This window comes from Elgaria multicarinata, chromosome 1 (assembly GCF_023053635.1).
Source record: "Elgaria multicarinata webbii isolate HBS135686 ecotype San Diego chromosome 1, rElgMul1.1.pri, whole genome shotgun sequence".
NCBI lineage: Eukaryota > Metazoa > Chordata > Lepidosauria > Squamata > Anguidae > Elgaria > Elgaria multicarinata.
Window position 1 is genome coordinate 127,762,414 of NC_086171.1, and position 23,045 is coordinate 127,785,458.

Here is a 23,045-nt window from a genome sequence, read left to right on the forward strand (position 1 = left end):
ATATTTAGGTCTTAAAATGCCTGCTCCATTTTCTGTGGGTCTGTCAGGATTTGTAACAGTTGGTTTCCATGGAGAAACCAAAGTCTTATTTGGCTGGATGAAATGATGTGGCATTCCCATTGTAACTTACTTTTCTGAGAAAATACATAAATAAATAGCTATCTGAGGTTAAACAAGCAATTAGATGCCTGCGGAAAATGTGGAAATCCAGTGTTACTGCAATTGAAAAAGGTATTGCAGTTGACCATGTAACAATGGAATTGACATTGCCATGTTGTACAATGTTCCAAGGATTTTGTAATCTGACCATCTATAATTTTTGAATAGCTTCTGGAGTAGGAGCAGAATCCAATGTGTGAGCAGACTTCCGCTTGTGCAATGGGACATTTGGAGGGCCCGTGGTTGGGGCAGGCCTGTCTCTTGACTTCTATGTGGGTAGAACGGTTCATAGGAGGCCTAGGCCTCAGAAACTGACATCCAGTGCAGGCCTCGCCTTCTTTGCACTCCACTACCTGTATGCTATTCTGCTTCTTCCCAACCCATTGCAAATAATTAAAAAAAAAAACACTCCCAGCTCTTTTAGGCAATTAGAGCCACAGAGCTTTGCTTCTTTCAAGGCGCCATAATGTAGTATCTTCTGCACAAATCGTAGAGGTTCTTTTTCAGTGTCACAGCCTCTCTCATTATAGTTAGTTTAGGGCCAAATTAAAAGAAGAGGGAAATACTATGGGGTCTCACATACATCTGTCCATGAACGATGCTTTTCCCAGAGCCAAGACTTACATAGACAGGAAAATGCACCAACTCAATCACACACGAAAAGCTGTCTTGCACACCAGCTGCCCCTTGGCAACTCTGCTGCAGTCTTTATTTTTCTCTCTCTAGCTAAGGACCCGGCCTCTGCCTTCTTCTCTTGTACTAGAAAAATGGTCTCATGTTGCAAGGACTTTTTACAGATCTCAAGTAAGGAAGAAGATGAGCACACATGTTATGCTGCCAGCTCCCAGATAATTTTACATAATTCCCACTTTGGCACAGTTCCTACCCCTTAGCATAATGGTTAATGTGGCCCTGAGTTTATGGCATGCATGGAGACTTATTTTTCTATATGTTCTGAGGTGCAGCACAAATGTTTAGATCTACAAATAAAGAACGGAATATGCCTCTCTGCAATGAAATACATCAGTCTCCCACGATGATCTTTGGCCCTGCTCACTGACTCCAGAGATGCACATATGCTGAGGTAATGGAAAGAGTGCCTGTTTTCTTGCCTTGCCAATGACTCCATCAGCCTGCTCAAAGCCTTTTCCCTCAGAGTCCTTGCAATAGAGCATGCTGCTGCCTTGCCAATTAATTTCTCACATATTTCTTTTTCAAATGTAAATTGAATTACAGCGCATATGTAATACAGTGTGGAATTTAGAAAGAGACAGATAAAAACGGACATAGAACAGATAGTTTTTTCTTGCTGCTAGACGAATAGAGTTTAATGAGATATACAGATATACCTGGCAAGAATCACATTGTTTTGAAAATTATATCCTTATAGAAGTTAAAGTTTTTCTCAACCTGGCGGATCCGCACGTCGGCCCCAGAGCACATTTATGCGACTCTAGGGCACCCCAGAAACGATAGTCTGTACTTGCCTGTAAAAAGAAACTAGGAAGAGACGGAGACGCCGCCGACGCCACCCAGCTCTCCCCGGCCGGCTCGGAGAGCTCTTTTTGAAGAAGGCGGGAGTAGAGAGCGTCTTCCGCTGTCCACCCAACCTTCTTCTGCCGAGCTCTCCGTCCCAGTTGAGGAGCCGGCCGGGGAGAGCTGGGTGGCGTTGTCGTCGTCGTCTCCGTCTCTTCCTAGTTTCTTTTTACAGGCAAGTACAGACTATCGTTTCTGGGGTGCCCTAGAGTCGCATTAATGCGCTCTGGGGCCGACGTGCGGATCCGCTGCTAAGCTCTCTCAGGGTTGGCCAATAGAATCACAGAAAGGACCAAAGGACTACCTCGCTCTCCCTGCTGTGAGCCACCTTCTTACATCAGCCCACAGGCCACAGAATGCTCTAGCAGAGTGTGCCCCCAAAGGTGGCCTGCAGGCGTGTACTCCATAGTGGGGGCTACAGAGACCTGCCCCCACTAAATTTTCTCTGTCTCCCCCATGTTTTTTTTTTTAACAAACAAATAATTAAACATCAGTTTACAATTTTGTCTTTAAAAAGCCTGCAAGCCAGATAAACACCCGTTGCTTTGAGAGTGTCTTTAAGGCCCCGAGTAGCATGGGGGGAGGAGTGGGGGGGAATTGTGCACTTTCCGGAGGCCCCGGAAAATGCGCTTTGCCTCCCCGCTCCCATGCACGTATTGGGGCCTTAAAGGCCCTCTTAATTAAAGGTTTTAAGAGGACCTTTAAGGCCACAATTGACGCTGGAGCAGGGGAAGTCAAAATGTGCTTTCGAGGGCCTCCAGAAACTGTGCAATTCCTCTGGCATGCCATTAGTGTGCTAGGGGAATTGCTATTAAGAAAGGCAAATCTTTCTCCAGGTCTACTAATGAATCTGACATGGGAGAACAATGCTTTTCTGAACCCAGTGGTTGCAAACTTGAAATGTAGAATTATGCCCTGGACATGCATACCTAATTTCATTGTAATATGTTGGTGTTCATGGCAGAGTGATCATATTAGAAACAAACAAGATAGATGGATTGCCTAATGGTTAAACAAGTGCTCTCTCTCTTTTCTTTCAGTCAACAGCTGTACACATGGATGAATGAAAAACCTGGATTCTTTGGACTTGATTACACCAGTCTATAGTCCCCTTGTTTATATGTATTCTAAGATGTGTATTACATTCTTTTTTGAAGGGACTATTTGTTTTAAAGGAAAGATTTGTGATGTTGTCATTGTCAGCCTAGTGACAGAGTTAAATGGCCTTGGTCAAATCTTTTTACCTTATCTTTTTAGGATAAATATTGCTAGGATAAAATAATAATATTTTGCAAAATTCTTAGGATAGGGCAGGGAAATTTAGTAGCATGTTTAACTCAAATGCTTTTGCATATGCTGAACAGAAGGAAGCTCATAAATAACCACGAACATTCAACATGAGATAGCAGCTATCTCGAAGTGCAGTGCCTTCTGGTAGACTCTGAACAGCATCTGAAGTGAGAAAAGGAATGCATTGCTAAGCTACTGAGTGGTGTTTTATTCTTTTTTCTACTGGGAGCCTGGCGGGGAGGCTATGCAAGGGCACCCAGACATCCATTTATGTAGTATTCATGTGAAGAGCATGTGATAACACTGTTCCTGGACCATAATTTCTCTGTTGATGGAACATAACCATTGCTGTCTGCTTTGAGTGATTAGTTAAACAGAAGAGAAAAATGGCTGAAGAACAATACACAGTTCTGCCTTGCTTATAATCCTTTCACACCAATGCCTGCTAGGGTTGCCAGACAGTTGTCAAAGTTAAAGAAAACAAAACCAACATTCTGTCAAGGTTTGTCTTCCACTTCTGGTGTTTTGCCCAAAAGGCGGAAGCAAAACCAAGGAGGTGGTGGGGAAGAATTGTTGAACATATGAGGTTGGATCCTGACTTCACAGGTGCAATGGGACTAAAGCTCAAATGACAGACTTCCCCATCCTCTGCTCCCCCTGCAACCCCCCAAGTGGTGTCCAAAGAAAATTAATGCAATAAAATTCAAAACAAATCACAACAAATGTAAAACAACATTTAATCAAAACTAAAAAAACCAAATGGTCAGAATAAAAACTGGTGGTGGCGATCAGCTATAAGCAACTGTGTGTTTTGTCTCTGTGTGAGAGAGAGCAGATTCTGTGTTTCTGTCATGGGTGGCTGTTAGCTGTCTATGGGGAGCTAACAGCCATAGGGAGGGGCTGTGGAGGGGCTGTCTATGACGCAGTTATATGACGCAGCCACATATTTGCAGCCACTGTGGGGCTTTCCTGCAAAGCTGTGCATTGAAAAAGTCTGAGATTTATCCCGACTTTTTCAGTGGGAGCAAGGTCAGTATAATTCTTCTGTTGTCTGACCTTGGTCAAGGGCTGATCCAGGGGGTGGTCCTGGTAGAAGGAGACCGGCAATTGGTCACCTTCCACCAGGAAGAGGGTGGAAGGGTGGCTCCAGTACCCAGATGACCACTGGAAACCCCACACCCTCCTTGGTGTTTACCCGATGCCACCCTGGGTAAGAAAAACCGTGGGGTTTTGGTGGAAGGCGGTGCCAACTCAGCGCTGTGAAGACAGGGCCCAGATCAGACAGAGAGAGTTGGGTGCATTTGTTTGTTATCTCTCAGGTATTGGTGTTTTCCATCTCTAAAATGGGTAAGTATTTTCCCAACGCATATCAATCTGTATGAAGTGAATCTCTCAAGAGTATCATCCATATTGGATTATACTGACGTGTAGTCTGGGCTTGGTTCACTTTGTTACCTTACTTACAGAGCAATCCCATGGAAGTTGATAGAGAAAATCTGAGGTGGAGACATTGTCTTTTCCTATGCCCTGCCAGGCTTGCACTGACTGGGTGGAAGAAGGAAGTGGTATTTTATCTTCTCCCCACACTTTTGGTTTCCATGTAGGGGTTCCTTTCCACCTCCATTGATCCCAACATGAGGGAAATTAACTTCACCAGTTCCAGAGTTCATGTTGTTTTACTGCCAGTTTGTGAGCATGCTGGGGAGAAACTGTTGGGGATCCAACCCTTCCCTGAATTACCCTCTGCACACACCCCTTTTGCCTTCTCAGAAATTGGGAGCACCAATGTTGGAGAGGCAGGGAGGTTTCCATGCTTACAACAGGGAGGCTTGAGAGGGCAGACTTCCCTCTCCAAACTCAGCGAGGGACTAAGGATTGCAGCCTTAGTTACCTAGCTAATTTTATGTTTTGTGAATGAGGCACAGCACTAATCTGAATCGTGTTGTGATGGTCCGTGGAATCCAGATGTCATGTGTGGATGGCATTGCTCAGAGGCAGGGGGCCTGCAAGTACTCACAGCCATTGTACACTTTATAGAAAAAATAATACTTTTTTTGTCTATTCTGTCCCTGGGCACGCCGTCTCCACCTGGGGCATGGCCCCATCTGTGCCCTCTTCTTGCCTGGGTGTAAGAAGTATTTATTTCAAGAGTTGGCAACTCTAATCCCTGTGGAGAAATTGGGATGCATAGAAAATTGTAATCCAGACCATTGATTGATCTCTCTCTTGACCCATCAAGAGAAAGGCAAAAAAAGAAGAGTGACTTTCTGGCAATTAGCCAATGGAATGACTTCCAGAGATACGTGTCCTCCTAATCTCATGGAGTATTGAATCATCCTGAGCCTCATCTGAGGTTAGTGTCTTATGTGAGTCATGTCCTGTGGCCTTTGCAAAAACCTTTGCTTTCTGTCTTAGAAAAAGGAATTGTTGCTGTTGTTCTGTTTGCAAAAAAAAGTGGGGGGGGATCTCCTTCCCCCTTGGGCTATTGCTCAGTCCCACTGGGAGGAGAAAGGAAGCAAAATGTTTACTTACAGAGATGCTCCAAGCCTAATAGGGGGAAAGAAAACAAGCCTTTGAAAATCGCTCAGGCTTCTCCCCCATCCAAACAAACAAACAAACAAAACCTCCAGATGTTTTGGACTACAGTTGCCATGCCATCAACCCTGACCATTAACTATGCTGCCTGGGGCTGATGGGAAGTGAAATCTCAAACATCTGAGAGGCACCAGGCTGGAGAAGGCTGGATTAGCTAAACTGCCCTATAATAGGAGTGGGGTAGGGGTGGATGGATGGTTAGATAGTCATTCTCAGAGGGAAAAGACACTTGCCAGAAATGTCCCAAGAGGGGATGAAGCAGGTGGCAGTCATAGGCAGGGGGCACTCAGGAAAAGCAATGGTACAGCCCTTCTGTGTCTGTACCACTTCAGAAAGTAGACACTACTGAATGCTTTCCCACATCAAAACTCCCTGCTTGTTGAAGGCTAGCATGTCAAGTAGGGGGTTTCCAGCCCAGCCTTTTCCTTGATATGTTAATTTTCTACCTACAAGAACCATTATTATTAAATATTTTGAATGTGGGAGCCCACAAATATGTAATTCCCCACCTGCATTGTGAAATCATAGAATCCTGGAAGGGCCATACCATGCGCTGTTTCTGAATTGTAAGTGTTAGCTATATCAACAGGGGCTCTCGCCCACCCAATCCGAAACAAAATGTTGTTCGTGATTGTGTTGTGGAAGCCTTGAAAGGCCTCCCTTTGCTTTCTGAGGAGAGTCATCTGGAAGCCCTTCTTGGTGTGGATGGGGTAAAGGGGCAGCTAGCCTTCAAAGCTTTCCGTTTTTAGGCAGCAAGGCCCCTGGGAGCAGGATAATTTTCTGAAAGCCTCCCCTTTTTCTGGCCTGCTCTCCATTTCTGATGTTCAGGCTGGAGGGCAGATACTTATCAAGCAAAAATGGCATCAACGCTACACCAGAGGGAGGCATCGGCATGCTTAGAGGAACCTTTTGGTTTGCAGAAGTCTGAAAAATTATTTTAAAAATGAAGAGGGTAAAAAAAAAAGTAATTCTGCAGGCTCATACGGGGATGGGGTGGGGAGAGAAGGTGCAGGGAGAGAAACACGGGGACATAATCATTGGCTCTCCAGCTTGGACATTAGAAATGGAGGGAATAACATCCTGATCTTCATCATGTTGTTAACTTTTGATGATCCTCATTGCAGGCACTTAGGGGTGTATTATTAGGAGAATTGGGGTGATTTAGGATTTTTTCTATGGCTTTCAGTGAGCGGTCTTGAAGGCACCTTCCAACCCAAAGTGTTACAGCGGTATTTCCATTTGTACGATCTGCTCTTCCCTTAGCCTCCTGACTAATTAAGGACTGTCACTGGCTTGGCTTTTTGAAAAAGGGGAGACTTTCAGGAAGTTACACAGGGAACACTTACTCCTCACATCGAGGCTGTAGCTAAATCCTGTCGTTTCTTCCTATATAATATTGCCAGGATTCGACCATTTTTGTCTGTCTCTTCTGCCAAGACTCTCGTTCACGCACTGGTTATCTCTCGGCTGGACTACTGCAACCTTCTTCTCTCTGGCCTTCCTTCGTCTCACATCAGTCCGCTGGTCTCTGTCCACCACTCTGCCGCTAAGATCATCTTCCTGGCCCGCCGCTCTGACCATGTCACTCCACTTCTGAAATCTCTTCATTGGCTTCCAATTCACTCCAGAATCCAATATAAACTTCTCCTGCTGACCTTCAAGGCTCTTCACGGTCTAGCTCCTCCCTATCTCTCCTCTCTCATCTCACACTATCGCCCCGCTCGGGCTCTCCGCTCCTCTGATGCCATGCTTCTCGCCTGCCCAAGGACCTCCACTTCCCTTACTCGGCTTCGTCCTTTTTCTTCTGCTGCCCCTTACGCCTGGAACGCTCTTCCAGAACACTTGAGAACTACAAACTCAATCACTGCTTTTAAAACTCAGCTAAAAACTTTTCTTTTCCCTATAGCCTTCAAATATTGAGTTTGTTCTGACTCTATACTATTAGCTTTACCCTACCCGGTGCCTGTTTACACTTCCCTGTGCCTGTTTGCATTCTCCTTCCCTCTTCATTGTTAACTACAACTTATTAGATTGTAAGCCTATGCGGCAGGGTCTTGCTATGTACTGTGTTATCTGTACAGCACCATGTACATTGATGGTGCTATATAAATAAATAATAATAATAATAATAATAATAATAATATAATCACCTGCATTTTGGTGCAATGAAACAGTCCCTCATTTTTGTTGGAGCCCAGCTACTTGCAGTTATATTGGGCACTGTTAACTCTTAGTATGTGCACTATTTTGTTTAGATTTTAAATGTATGTATTTGCTTTAAGATTAAAAATATTTTCTACTAATAATATGATTTGATCGTAATAAGCATAGTTATACCAATTTGATATATTGTTTTTATCAGTTTCCTTAAGCTTACTTTGTTTTCAGGTTTGGTTTTGGTTTAAGACAACACTTTTTCACATTTCAGTTTCCACTGACTGTGGAAAACAGATCGGGGGGCTGCCCATACAGCAACGGGTGTGGTGGCGGTTAATTCGGGATCGCCATCTACCAGGCCATGCCTCTGTGATGACTCCAGAGAAAGGATAGACAGCGGATGCCACGTACTCACCTGGCTTTGGAGAAAAAAGTTGGGGGTAAGTCCCTGCCTTTTTTTTTGCTTCGCTACTCCATGGGAAAACCCCACTATGGCTACGAGGTGGCTGTTGCATTGTATAATCGACGCAGCAGCACCATGCAGCCCCCCCCTCTCGGGCTTTTGGTGTGTATAGACAGCCCCATGGTAAACAAAAGTAAAAATGTGAAAAAGCTATAATGGTTGTATCTTCACTTCGGGGTGCAGACAGCAGTTTACTCTGAATACCAGATGCTTGGGGGAAATAATAGGGGAAATACGGTATCAATGTCATGCACCCATTATGCCCAGAGGCATGTGTAGCTGTTGGTAATGGAATGAGTCAATGAGTTCAATGGAGATGTACAGTAAAGCCATGAAAATCAATAGAACGTAACAGTTCCAAAAGAAACAAAAGCTAAAATGCAATAGATAAAACACATATACTGCTATAAATAAAACAGGGAGAACTCCTAAAACCAAAGAGTGGTGTTAATCACTAAAACCTTGGCAGAACAGTGAGGCAGGGTGTTTTTTTACTACCTTTTAAAGGCCAAACATGAGAAAGCCAACCTAACTGGCCCTAGGAAGGGACTTCTGCAATGGGGCGTGCTGCTGCACAGACGGCCCTGTCTCAGGCCCTCACTAAACTCATCTCTCTAGGAAGTGGGGCACTCAGCAGGGCTGTCTGACCATGCTAGCTAAGAAAGATGGAAATTGTACTCCAGTCCAGGTTGGGGAAGGCTGCCCATCTTGTGAGGAGAGCCAATGTCCACCTATGGCTTATTCCTACCATGCGGCCATCTGCATTTCCCTTCTTGTAAGTATACTTTCATTTAGGGAAAAGGTTACATATGAAGTAGACTTATTGTGCCCTAGACTTCTAAGGCTTCAGGACCACAATGGCATCCAAACTAAACGTAATGGCAATAGACCAAACTATGTCAGAATTGTGCCTGCCACTGGGAGGGGCCAATTTAAAGTACATTAGGTGCTGAACCCTTTCACTGGGCAGGACTCCTCCCCAGACTGATTTTTAAAAGCCATTTTAGGAAACTGCTCTATCCAGAGCCAGGCCATCTAGCTCAGGAATGTCTACACCCTGGGGCCACAATCCAGTGATGGGCGGGGCTAAAAGGAAAATGGGCAGGTCTGAAATACCAACATATTTTAGTTCAAGGCTCTCACTGCCAGTAACGAAGACGTAGGAGAGAGGCACTGCAACCTTTTAGAATGGGGAAAAACTGCAGAAAAGCCAGGAAAACACCAAATGAATGGCAGTTGGTGGAATGGGGTGGGGTCACCTGGGGAATCCCAGAGGGGTGGATTGCAACTCCAGATGGGTCAGGCCTGGGCCCCAAGACTGAGGTTTTGAATCCCTGACTGGCAGTGGTTCTCCAGATTTTGGAGTCTTTTCCAACTCTTCCCAGAGATGCCGGGGAGTGAACCTGAGACCTTCTGTATGCCAGGCATGTGTCCTACCACTGAGCTTCTGAGATTGGAAGTAACTTCCAGATGGCTAAACTAAAGCAGTTTCAAGGAGAAAATGCAAGTAAGGGAAGAACTCAGCAACCAACCAGCCAACACCACCAGCCACCCACCCACCCACACTTCCTGACATTCTTAAACACAGAGACCCTCCTGATTCATTGGAACTTGATTCACTTCTGATACAGAGATCTGTCATTACCATGTCTGGGCTGCCCCTTACCCACATCACTAATTCCAAAATGTTTCCAAGTCACTTTGAACTTACCTGCACGAGGCATTTATTATGTGCTCCTTAGATGACGACGCGATTTTTTTTTTCAAAGAATGGGGAAATTGGGGTATTATTTCTGCATGTGCTGCTTCTACTGATATTCCACTGTAGCACAGCTCCACCTAGAGGTTATGTAGCTGAAAAGCAGGAGAGCTTGGATCTTAATTCTATGACAAAACCAAAAGCACATCCCTTAAAAAACAAAGATAGTCACGCTGGTCTATGAGTGGGGAAAATATCTAAAATCCACCATTGGGCTATATCTTCATTAGGAACAACCAAAATGTCACAAAAGACTGCATAAACTTTCAGGTTCTCTGGAACTCTTCCTCAGGCTAAGTGGGACAAAAAAAGCAGGGGATGGGGGAACAAACTGAAAATCCCACAACTGGCTCAGATGCGGCCTGCAGTTTAGAGCCAATCTCAAAATGGAGATTGCTGACTGACTGAATGAGTTACTTCTAGGTGCTGCAGGAATGAGGGAGCAAGTAGCATTCTGGGACAAAGACGGAATGCCTGACTCCCATTCCTGAAAAGTCTGTAACTCATATCTGTGTTTTGCCTTGGGTGAAACTCACTGCTCCCTGGTAGCTTTGGGGATAAAACCAAGCATGAGATCAGTGTCCACATTGCAGATCATTTATTTTTATTTATTTCATTTATATCCCACCTTTTTTCCTCCAAGGAAGCCAAGGTGGCGTACATAATCCTCCTCCTCTCCATTTTATCCTCACAACAACAACACCCTGTGAGGTAGGTTGGGCTGAGAGTCTGGCCCAAAGCCACCCAGTGGGTTTCCATGGCTGAGTGGGGACTAGAACTTGGATCGCCCAACTCCCAGTCCAATACCTTAGCCACTACATCACACTGGCTCTCTACTTAGTCCCTCAGCTGCACATTTTCCCCTAGAAGCATTTGACCCCAGACTCATGAGGTGATGATTTACCCCACTGAGTCATCCCCATCCTAAAACTCTCGGTTAGCATACAGCTATTAAGTGCGGAAGGAGACGCCAAAGATAAGACTGAATAAAGGAAGTCTAAAAATAGCCAAGTGTTCCTGTCAGGGTGTGTACCATTTCCTTAAGCATGATACTTCTGTGAAGGGTGCAGAACAGAAACGGGTGGGCAGTGGCAGCGCCGTGGGAAGTGCTCAAACATCCTGCTCAAAAACATGCGCTCAGCAGATTTTGCCCTGAGATTAAATGGAGCTGTAGCAAACCCACTCTGCTCCCCAGGCGGACCAATGCTAACAGACATAAGAACATAAGGAGAGCCATGCTGGATCAGACCAAGCAGTCTGTTCAAGCAGGGGCCAACTAGTTGTCAACCAGGGACCCACAAGCAGGATACAGTGCAACAACACTCTCTCGCCCATGTTCCCCAGCAACTGATGTATATAGGCTTACTGCCTTGGATATCGGAGGTAGCACATTGCCATCAGGACTAGTAGCCATTGATAGCCTTCTCCTCCAGGAATTTATCCAACCTCCTTTTAAAGCCAGTAAAGACATGGCCCCAGGGAAGCTGGCGGGCCTTTGGCCATGGGACCCTCCATCACTTTATCTCTACAAACCTCTGTGCCTCGTCACAGCTTTGTGCAATAGATTCCATGGTGTGTTTGTTGAAGGTGGCCACTCCTAACAGAGTTGTGCCAACCCATTCTGATGTGCTGGCATCATATCCCTGGTGGCTTCTGGGTTTATTGCTGATGTAGTGGGCTATGCCTTTAATCAGGATGGCTGGGGAAAGCCTAGATGGAGCAATGTTTGCTCCCCAACCGATGTACGGACAAAGGGAATTCTCCTCCAGCCTGCATCTCAGTCATGTAGCTGGCTTCCTTCTGACCAGTCTTTTTCCAGCTTGGAAAAGCCCACACAGAGTGAAGCAGCTGTGCTGGTTGGAAGAGCTCCAGCTGGCACCTCAGCTAAGGTTGCCATGACATCAGGGGTGGGGCCCTGCTCCTGATGTCACCTGGCCTGCACAGTCTCCAAAATGGTTCGTTGTCCCTGACTTAAATGGTTGCGTGCTTCACCAAGCAGTGAGCTGTCCCTAGTGTGATGCTGGCTACAATTGCTTTCTTTTCCATGGCAGATAAAGTGGGTAAGCCCTAGAAACCTAGTGCATACAAGTAGGGTAGCTTTCCCTGACCTAGTGCTCTCCAGGTGTGTTGGATTGCAACTCCCATCATTGGTCCACTGCACTATGGTTCCATCTCCAACAACCTCAGCCTAAAAGAAGTGCCTCCTTTCTCCCAGCAATGCTTTAATGAGTGAAATGATGGCTCTAATCCACATTTGTTGCTGTAAAAATAAATTAAAAATAGGACCGGGGTGTATCCTGTATTCTGAACTCATCAGGAATAAAATTAGCATCATATGAATACAGCAAGCCGATCTATGCAATTACACTAGACTGGACGATTGCTTGCTGGTTTTACTCAGAGATACTGCAACTGTATTTATGACAAATAAATCATTTTAAAATTAAGTTTGTTCTTTCAGCTTTTCTACACGAGGCATTTATTGTGTGCTCATCATTCCTTACTTATGGTTGTTTATGGTTTTTTAAGATGATGACATTGTGACCCTACAGTTTTACTTCTGTTCTTTAAGAGCACTTTCCCTTGTTGCTGCTGCTATTGTTGTCATTTTAGACCAGGGGAAATGGAGTATTGAGCTTTTCTACACAAGGCTATTAACCTGCTATATTTACCTTTGGTTTCATCACAGAATTAAGATCTGAACAATACATGAAAATTATTCCCTTTCCTACTTTTCTGCTACATAACCTCTAGATGGCACTGTGCTATAGCAGAATAGTACAACTACACAAGTGGAATTTTTTAAATTTCAGTTTCATAAGTAATACTGCATTATCCCTATTCTTTTAAAAAAAAGCCTCAACAGAAGTGTTTTGTGTGGTTTTTTTAAAAAAACAAAAGCATATGTCCTGTTATAGATGAAGCAGAAGCCAACAAGACCCAGTAACAGGCAGCAAACAGACCAGACATTGCAACACCCAGAAAAGCTCCTAACAAGCAAGTTACTCTGAAGAGGTCTGAGACCAAACTGAAGCCTTTTATGCTACAGTCCTAGACTCCACCCTTTCCTACAAAATGGAAGTCTTAAAGAGAAAGGGATCTGGTCTGTAGCCCAACACTCCTCCATCTCTCCAAGAGCTCGTGCCTGGGATTTTGTCAGTATCGGCTCCATGGATTGTGGGGCTCTTGTAGAAGGGGGTCCTGGTCCAGTGCTGGCAGGTGGGTCTCTGCAGTGGTGCTCAGACCTGTGGATCCTCTGTTAGCATCACTGGTTCTTCAACCTCATGCTTGGGTCATGATGGCAAAACTGGAGAGTTACATCATCATCTAAAGAACCCATAACAACTGGTAGTAGGGAATGATGAGCCCACAATAAATGCCTCAAGAAGAAAAGCTCATTAAGTATGAAAGCAAAAGAAAACATATTGTTCTACTTGTGTAATTGCATTATTCCACTTTAGAACAGCACCATCTAGATGTTATGTAGTGGGAAAAGCAGGGAAGGTAAAAGCTCAGATCTAAATTCTGCAATGAAACCAAAAGTAGATACAGCAGATTGACAGCCCTGTGTAGAAAAGCTCCAAATCTGAGTCCAGGGCAGGATCTACACTACTGCTTTATAATGGTTTATAATGGTATTGACAACTGTTGGGGCCCTGGACACGTTCTATATACTGTTTTCAAACTGTTTTCGAAGTGTCATATCCTGCTTGGTGTAGGTCTGGCTCAGATTGAGTAGAACTTCCTCTCTGGACTTAGTGTGGTTTTTCTCCTTTTCCATCCTTTCTTATTTTCCTTTGAAATCAATTTCCATTACTGCTGTGATTTCTCCATTAGTCAGACGCCTATCTTACTGCATTGTTTAGCTTAATTGCTTCCTGTTTCAATTTATCTCATGCTTTTAAAAAAGAATATAATCTTTCTTTCTTTTCCCTGAAGCTCCCTGCATATTTCAGTCTGACCCTTCCTGGACTGAAGAACATGAACATGAACCAAAGAGAGTGGGGGTGGCAGCTCTTTGTCAAGAGTGCGTAGACAAACATTGCAGCAGCAACAACAAAAGAGCAAAGGCCAATGGGCCAGGGGGCATATTCCTAATGCATGTGTCACGGGTCTGTTGGAAAAGCTTGCCCCAGGCCTACATCAGCCAGAGCTGATCCTGGGATCCAAGACCAAAACAAAGCTACATAAACTGGAGTCCCAAAGCACATCTGAATGTGCTCTACAAAATGCTGCCCTGGACACCAGGAAAAATAAGCCAAGGCTGAATTCTAGGCAAGCTGCTGGCCATGATTCTCACTCTCCAGGAGGAGAGCCGAGACAGAAAGGCAGCTGGGACAGGTCAAGTAGACAAGAAAGCTCAGACCAGTTGGTAGACTGAAAGCAGTAACCTCCACCATTGGAAAGGCTTCGAACTCTACCTCCCCGGATTTCCCAGAAGGCTTTGTAAATAGTCCCAGCAGCCAATCAGGCAACAGCTGGCTGAACAGATGACTCTGCTTTAGCTTGCATCCAACCATTGGTCTATCAAGCCCACTTGTCCACTCTGACTGGCAGCTCGACAGGGTCTCAGGAAGGGGTATTTCCCATGATCTGTTCCTTTGAGCTGGAGGTCCCACCAGGAATTGAGCCTGGGACCTTTTGCATGCAGCACTTACTCTTCCTGCTGGCTTCTGTACACAGCAAGCAACTGGAGGGGTTGATGCACTAGGCTAGAACAAACAGGACCAGCAAAGTCCAGTTTAGGGACTTGATCCTGACATCAAGCTACAACGGCAGTTTAGTCTTTGTGCAATAGCTCTGCAAAGCCTCAACCATAAGAGTATGATGAGCTCCCTGTACCCAGCATTATCATGCTGCTGATGGAAGCAGTACTTTCAGGAACTGGGAGGGGGCAATTCCCCCTTCCCCCCTGCACAGGGCTGAGAAACTCTCTGGAGCTGATTTTGGGGTGGCCCAGGGAAGAGGAGAGAGGGAGCAAGTCCTGCCACGCTAGCGGACTTCAACTAGCACTGGGGTTTCCAACGTGACACCCGTGGGCACCAATGTGCCTAAGGACACCTCTCTTGGCACCAGCCAGGCTCCCTGCTTCTCCTGATTTTCATTTTTTAACATATTTTTAAAGTTGTTGTTTAGCTTGGTTCAAGAGAGTAAGTTTTGTGGTTTGGAGCTCAGCCCCCACTTCTGCCTTGTACTTAGCTACTTGGGCAAGTTACTTTTCTTTCAGTCGCAACAGTTTGCCTTCTGGGAAATGACTCTTATGTGGCCACCATGGCAGCCATTTTCTGAGAGCACCCACGACAATCTCTCAAAATTACAAATCTGCTCATTAGCCACAAATGTCGGGGACTCCTGCGAATAGCACAACATTGGATATAACTCAGTGACTAATTCACATGTAGTAAGTAGGCTAGGAGCTGGGCTGTGGGGCATCACACGACAACAAACACCTTGGTGTATAAGTGAGTTTTAGTACTAGAGAAGGAGTGCACAACCTTTAAAATACAACAGCAATAAATATAATGAAAATGACTGGGCCCCTGTTCTTTTCCCCAGAGTTCAGCTCTGAGGAGAGAGGATGCTCACCTAAATCTTTATCAGAGGAGGAACCCAGTGCTGTCATAGGTCTGGAATGGGGTTCCTGTTCAGGCTCTCCCATGCCTTTTGCACCGAGCTTTTCATACAGCACAGGCCTCTCACATTGCTGGTGTCCTCACAAGATTTGGGTTTCCTTATTACGTTTCCTTACTGTCACGCTGCTTCCTGGTTCTCTTCAGCGTTTGAAAGGAGCAGAATTACATGGAGAAGAGAACAGCAACATTTCAATGGGACAGCACCCCCTAGTGGGCATTTTATAACACAACCTCGCCTGCACACAGCAGGAAATCCTGACAAACCCGACATATCTCACAAGAGTTGGGTTTTCTGAGGTTTATTTTGTGACGCTAAAACTGGGGAAAGGAACAGGAGATGCACAAAAGGCTCACGTCGTTATCAAAATGACCCGTGAACATCTGTAAGAAGCCAGTCATGAGCGTGCTATAAATCACTTGTTTAAAAAAGCCCTGGATCTCTCTGCGCACAAATGAAAGCAGCACATTGTAGCTAGTCAAACCTGCATTGACTGTGGCCTGGACCTCGGTGCAGTCACAAACCTTTTGATTACTGACACACACCTTCTCCTGAAAAAAAAAAAGTGTTCAAAAATAGCCGGGCTGTAGCAAGGTGGGGCAGATTGCTGCTTCCCAGTGCCACATTCTGCAGAAAGGAACGCAAACTTGAAGGGAAAAGACCTGGACTGACGTGCAACAATGGAGCAACTGAGACAAGAACCTGCCATGCCATTATGATCAGCCTAAGAGGCCCTGCTCTGACGTAGCAGTGGAGCCTGGAGACAGAACCTTTAAAGTCCTGGTGCCTTCCCTGTGGAATTCCTTCTCTGGGACCGGGATACCTTAAGAACTGCCTTCTTTTCTAATCTCATCCCTGCATCTTCCAGTCAACATCTGATGTTTTGCTCCAGATTCCTTGGTTGATGCTCGCAAGGTGGGTGGCTGCTAGGAGCAGGGCCATTTCGGTAATGGTACTGACTCTGTGGAACACCTTTCCAAACGAGATCTGTCATGCCCCAACACTGAATCCTTCTGACTAAAACATGGCTGTTCACACAGGACTTTGGCTGAAAGTTTTAGTCTGATAAGAGTTTAACACCGTTCCTTTATATCGTTCTCTTATACTTGTTGTTATGCTATTTTAATGTTTATTTTATATAGTTTCTACTTCTTTTAAAAAAGGGCTCTTGTTTTTAAGATATTTATTTTTGCAAGTTGTTTTGAGCCCACCTAGAGGGAAAAAGTGGGATATAAGCCTTTGAAATAATAATAATAATAATAATAATAACAACAACAACAACAACTCCCTCCCTATGGAGGTTCACTAGGCACTATCTTTGTTTTCACTTGGCATCAAATGATTTATTTTAACTGCTCAAGCATTTTAAATGTATTCATTTTCTATTATGCTGCAAGGGTATTGCTTTGTTTTCAATGTGTTTTATTGTTGCACATTTTATTGTATTGTTTTATACTTTTTAAGCAGTTCTGAAAGTTTTTTTCCTAAGGAGCAACTAAAAGAATCATAGAGTAGCAGAGTTGGAAGGGGCCTACAAGGCCATCGAGTCCAACCCCCTGCTCAATGCAGGAATCCACCCTAAAGCATCCCTGGCAGATGGTTGTCCAGCTGCCTCTTGAATGCCTCTAGTGTGGGAGAGCCCACAACCTCCCTAGGTAACTGATTCCATTGTCGTACTGCTCTAACAGTCAGGAATTTTTTCCTGATGTCCAGCTGGAATCTGGCTTCCTTTATCTTGAGCCCGTTATTCCGTGTCCTGCACTCTGGGAGGATCGAGAAGAGATCCTGGCCCTCCTCTGTGTGACAACCTTTCAAGTATTTGAAGAGTGCTATCATGTCTCCCCTCAATCTTCTCTTCTCCAGGCTAAACATGCCCAGTTCTTTCAGTCTCTCTTCATAGGGCTTTGTTTCCAGACCCCTGATCATCCTGGTTGCCCTCCTCTGAACACGCTCCAGCTTGTCTGCGTCCTTCTTGAATTGTGGAGCCCAGAATTGGACGCAATACTCTAGATGAGGCCTAACCAGGGCCGAATAGAGAGGAACCAGTACCTCAAGTGATGGAAGCTATACTTCTATTAATGCAGCCCAAAATAGCATTTGCTATTAATGCAGCACAAAATAGCCCCAGAGAGCTGCCTTATATTAATTACTTAATGACTTAATGAAGCTACTGCCAGGACCCCTCAAATAAGCTGAACAATGCTATAATAAATATGGATCACAGTGCAAATTAATCTCTTGCTTTCACTGGAAAATCCTCAAAGCTGTTCCATTAGAGCAAATAGTCTAAATTCTAAATTATATTGTGCCCCTATAATGTAACTCATCAGATAACATCTTGCAGGTGTTATTTGGAATCCTGAATTGTCTATAAAAATATGTTTGGCAAATGTTAGGAGTAAGCACATTAAGAATTTCACATGAAGCATAATCTCAGTGGACCTGTTAGTGACTAAATAACACCCAATAGTACTGTAACTAGGCAGGGCAAGTATTACGTGTTGCCTAAGTTATTCTGCCAGATGTTGTACAGAAACAGCTCCATCATGTGAAAGTTATATGGGAGGTACCAAAGGATAGAATTTAATAAGAACTTGGGTGGAATATATAAAGAATGTGGCTCAAAAGAAAGCATCAGAATTGAATGCTGCATCTGCATCATCATCATCATCATCATCATCATCATCGTATAATATTGGGTTGGACCCAGATGTGGTCATACTTAGAGCAGAACCATTCAAAACAATGGGACATTAGTTGTGATTAGCTCGTCCCATTGATTTCAGTGGGTCTGCACTAGGTATCTATCTCTTCTTCCACCTACACTCTGAGACATCTACTTTTGGTTTCATCGCAGAATTGAGATCTGAGCACTACTCAAGGCGCATTTCCTTTCCTGCATTTCTGCTACAAATCCTCTTGGTGGTACTGTGGTGTAGAAGAATAGTGCAAATACACAAGAGGAAATCACACTTTTTTTCACTATCAGAAATAATACCCCATTTTCCCTGCTCTAAAAAGCTAGTGAAAAGTGCTTTTTACAAACAGGAGCATAATTGGAGGGTCACAACATTGTCTAGAGAACCTGTAAAGAACCATGAGTGGGCACACAACAAATGCTGTGGAAAAGCTCAATGGGAGAAAGGTGGCGGTGGAAGCACAATGAGGATGAAGGGGGGGAAGATTGTGCAGGATAAAGAAGTGTGGAACAGCATGGCTCTCCATCATAGCTGACCATCATTGTTATAGTTAATCGTACAACCATCCTATGGTTGACCAATGTGGGACTCATAGCCCCAAAGCAGATACCTTTGAGCAGTTGTAATGGCTGCCAGTCTCAAGAATGCTTTCACATTGTAATGCGTTGCCTTTCCATCTCTTCCCTTGCTGTACGTTTCATGCATCCTCATCGCAGTGCAATGCACTTGGGTTTTTTCTTTGTTCTTTGCTAAGGGAAACAAGTAAGTTGCTGTTGTTGTTTTTTGTTAGAGGGACAAAGACCTTACTGTCCTGGGTCAATTTCTCTAGCAAACAACACAGTGAACTGAGTGGTGGGGACTGTGTCTTTGCATGAAACATAAGGCTGGAAGGGCAATCTCAAGACGCAGCTGCCTGAAACTGCCTTGGACAACTGTGGCCACAACAGACACAGTCATCGTCACTCATGCCTCATTAAAAGATAAACATAGGAACTGGAGCTTAGACTTAGTGCACAATCATATTCTTGTTTAGACGGGGGGGGGGGAGTCCTGGCTGGAGAATACTGGGAATTGTAGTACTTTCCCCCCTGCCTAAATATCTATAGGATTGTGCACTCAGGAACTTTGGTCACTCCTGGTCTATTGTCAAGGAAGCAACCATATACTGATAAAAGGCCATATATCTTTCTGAAGCACGTGTACCAAGCTGATTAAAAGGGAATTTCTGCAAAATCCCAAAAGCTTTTCACTGCAGACTTTTTTTTAGACCAGTGCGGAACTAGAATGCATGAGTATGCAAACTATCCAGGAAATCTGGCTAAACGCATACTGCTATTCTTAGCAGAACAACAACAAAGCTGACCTGGAAGTGTCACCATGATGTAAGCATAGTCCGAACATTGTTTTATTACAATGCACTGTGAACCGGATGCAGGAATTGTACAGCCTTGTTTAGAAGGTCAGACGAGTGGAACATAAACCTGTCTAGAAAATGGCATTATCTTCCATTACATTTGCTCCTCGCCATCAAGGAGACTGAAGGTCTTGCAGTTTGACCTTCCAAACTCAGCCCCTGCCCCCGCCTGCAGCTACTCCTCTTTCCTCCCTCTTTTTCTCTTGTTTTTATTCTTGCTTAAAATTGTTTTAGGTATATGTCTCTCTCTCTCTATATATATATATGCAGACTGTTCATAAATTTGTATATAAATGGTTTTTATAATGTATTTTTAAAGTTTTAATCTTTGTAAACTGCCCAGAGGGATTTGGCTATTGGGAGGTACATAAATATAATAAATGAAATAAATGAATGAAATAAATGAAATTAAATTTACACTTCTTTGAGTGAAGGCATATAGCTCCTTTTAATAGAGGGTGCTTTTTTGGTCCTCTGTTCATTGTGCACAGCACCTTCACTGCTAGAAATATTCAGTGCAAATATTTGTAAGTTTGTGGGTTAGGAACAATGTGGAAGGGTATTTAGGGATTGTTCCACTCCTACATACAGAGTGCTTAGAATGGAGAGAGAGAGAGAGAGAGAGAGAGAGAGAGAGACCGACCGACTGACCGACCGACCAACTGACCTCAAGTCCCACTAAAAGTAATGAGACCTGGGGCACGTCTACACAAAGGGTTTGCCCCGGGTGGATTCACAGTAGAGGCACGTCATCTACATGACACAACCACCATCTGGGGGCAAACCCCCAAAACTCCACTGCAAAAAAGTCGGGCACCTACCCAAACTTTTTTTTGGCAGCGGAGGCTTGTTACAGCCCATGGCACCCCTTGATTGGCCACCATGGGCTGGACAGGGAAGGGGGCGGACCCGTTCCTCTCCCCGCCCCCCTGTTAAATAATAAAAAACCACCAGGGGGAGGAGAGGAATGGGGCCATTCCTCCAGATTTTTTTTTTAAAAAAATATTATTGGTATCTGCATAGCTAACAGATAGTAAACTAAAAAAATCGGGGAGGGGGGAGGAACAGGCAGCCACAGGGAAGTCAGAGGGAGGAGAGGTGCTAAGGCACCCCTCTCCTCATCCTCCTCTGGCTGCCTCCTTCCTGCCCTCTTGTTCCAGTCCGCACTTGCATTCCTTCCTGTGCAGATGCCGGGAAGGAACACAAGTGCGGGAGCCAAGCACCTCACGGCGCCAAAGCACCACCATCAAGACAGGGGCCGAAGTTAGTTGCGGCTAGTTTGTTCCATAGTTCTCATGAGAGTTCTGAATGAACTAGATATAATATTTGCAACCACATTGGTGCCCTCTAGATATTTGGGCTACATCTATCATCAGCCTGTTAAAATTGGAGCTGTTATCCAAAACTCTGGATGGTACCAGGTGAGGAAAGCTGCCCTGTAGCCATTCAAGAAACATGGGGCTGGTGGCATTAATCTTGGCATTATCTCTACCCCACCCCATTTACTCCATAGGTCTCAACTCCCGAATTCAATCCCAGGCATCTCCAGGAAGGGCTGGAAAAACTCCTGCCTGAAACCCGGTAGAACTGCTGCCAGTCAGTATCTACAATTTTAGGCTAGATGGACCAATGGTCTGACTCCATATAATGCACTTTCCTGTGTTCTAACCCAGGACCCATAGTTAGCCCATAGGCAAGTGCAGTTATATTTAGCTATGCATTACAGGAAGAGGAGGAAAGAGCTTGACTGTTTGCTTTGCAAAAGGCATCCCTATGATCAAGGTCAGATTCCAGACTGTACGTTAACATTAGAAAATAATCTGATTTTCATCACATTGCACTAGTTTTTAGAACAGTTATATCCCCCTACCTAAGGATAAAATACACATTACTTTGACTAGACATAGACAACTATAAATAAAAATGGATTCAGACTAAGTGACCATGATATGTAGTAATGTTTTATATGGTCAACTATAGGCAGGTATAAGTTTGCAATATATTAAGCAAAATGACTGAGTACATATGGCACTTCTTCACTGACATGGTTTCCAGACCTTGAACATGATTAGGAAAAACATCCTTTCTCAGCAAGAGTTTTTCAAATATATCCTGATAAGATTTCGCACATATACCAAAGGAGTAAATATAAATAATAAAAAAGGAAGTCCAACAGTCCATTTACCTGAGCTTGTTTCATGACATTACACAACATTTTAAAAATTATAATTTTACAGTTATAAAACATTAAAAACTAAACCTTAATGGGTATCTGTCATTTCTGTTTACAAAAAAGAATGTGCCACAAAACACATGCAATACAACATTAGTCATAATAATAAATGCTTTTGATACACATACGTGGACAAGAGGCATTTTAAAGAACGCTTTCCCTCACTATTCCACTTGTTTTGAAGAAAGAAGCAATGCGACTTCTCCAAAGAGGCTGGAAAACTGCAGCCTGTGTTGACTTCTTTCACTGACTTCAGTAGCTAGTTCACATGACTTCACGACCAAAAAAAAAGGTTCTGTACGTGCAATGCAGCAGTGGACACACACATTTACCCCCCCCCACACACACACGTGTACAGCTCATGTGACCCAGCACATATTGTCTAGACTTACAACCCTTCCTTTTCAAAAGAGTAAATGGAAGCATTGCAGAAATGGTGCTTAAGTCCATGCACAGGTGCATGTTGTGGAGGGAAAGCGCATACAGCCCTGATCTCCCTCTCTAGATAAAGACAGTTTCTGATTATTGTGTGAACTGGTCCTTAGTCACATAGAGATACAGTGCACATGAGCTCCACCAGATGCACTGATGCAGCCTTCTTTTATTCTGGTTAAGACATAGGTCATATAAGCAGCTTTACCGTTTCTAGCAAATTTCATTTGGGATAAGCAGCCATTTTCAGTAGCATTTGTAGAGGAACCACATTTTAGGAGCACCATCTGCATTGTTCCCCTTCAAAATATAATCTCCAATTTCTAATCTACGATGGAAAACTACTGAGAAAACCACTGATAGTACAGACATGGTCAACAGTTTACATTCATTAGCAACAACAGCACTTTGGTTTATATGATTAGATTTAGATTTTAAAAAAGGAGTCTCTTCCTCGCATCCTGCTAAACTTCAGAAGCGTACAAAATGACCATTCTTATGTGCCTATTTTAGCTTGGGATGTTTCAACTTTTGATTTAAGTTGAGGATGAAGATAGAAAGAGTTGGCAGAATTTGGGGCTGTTACTATAGACGCATTTCATCCTAGCGTGAGTGGGTCACTTAAACAATAGCAGGATTGTTCTCTGGTAAGGGAGTGGTGGTGGTTTAAAACTACA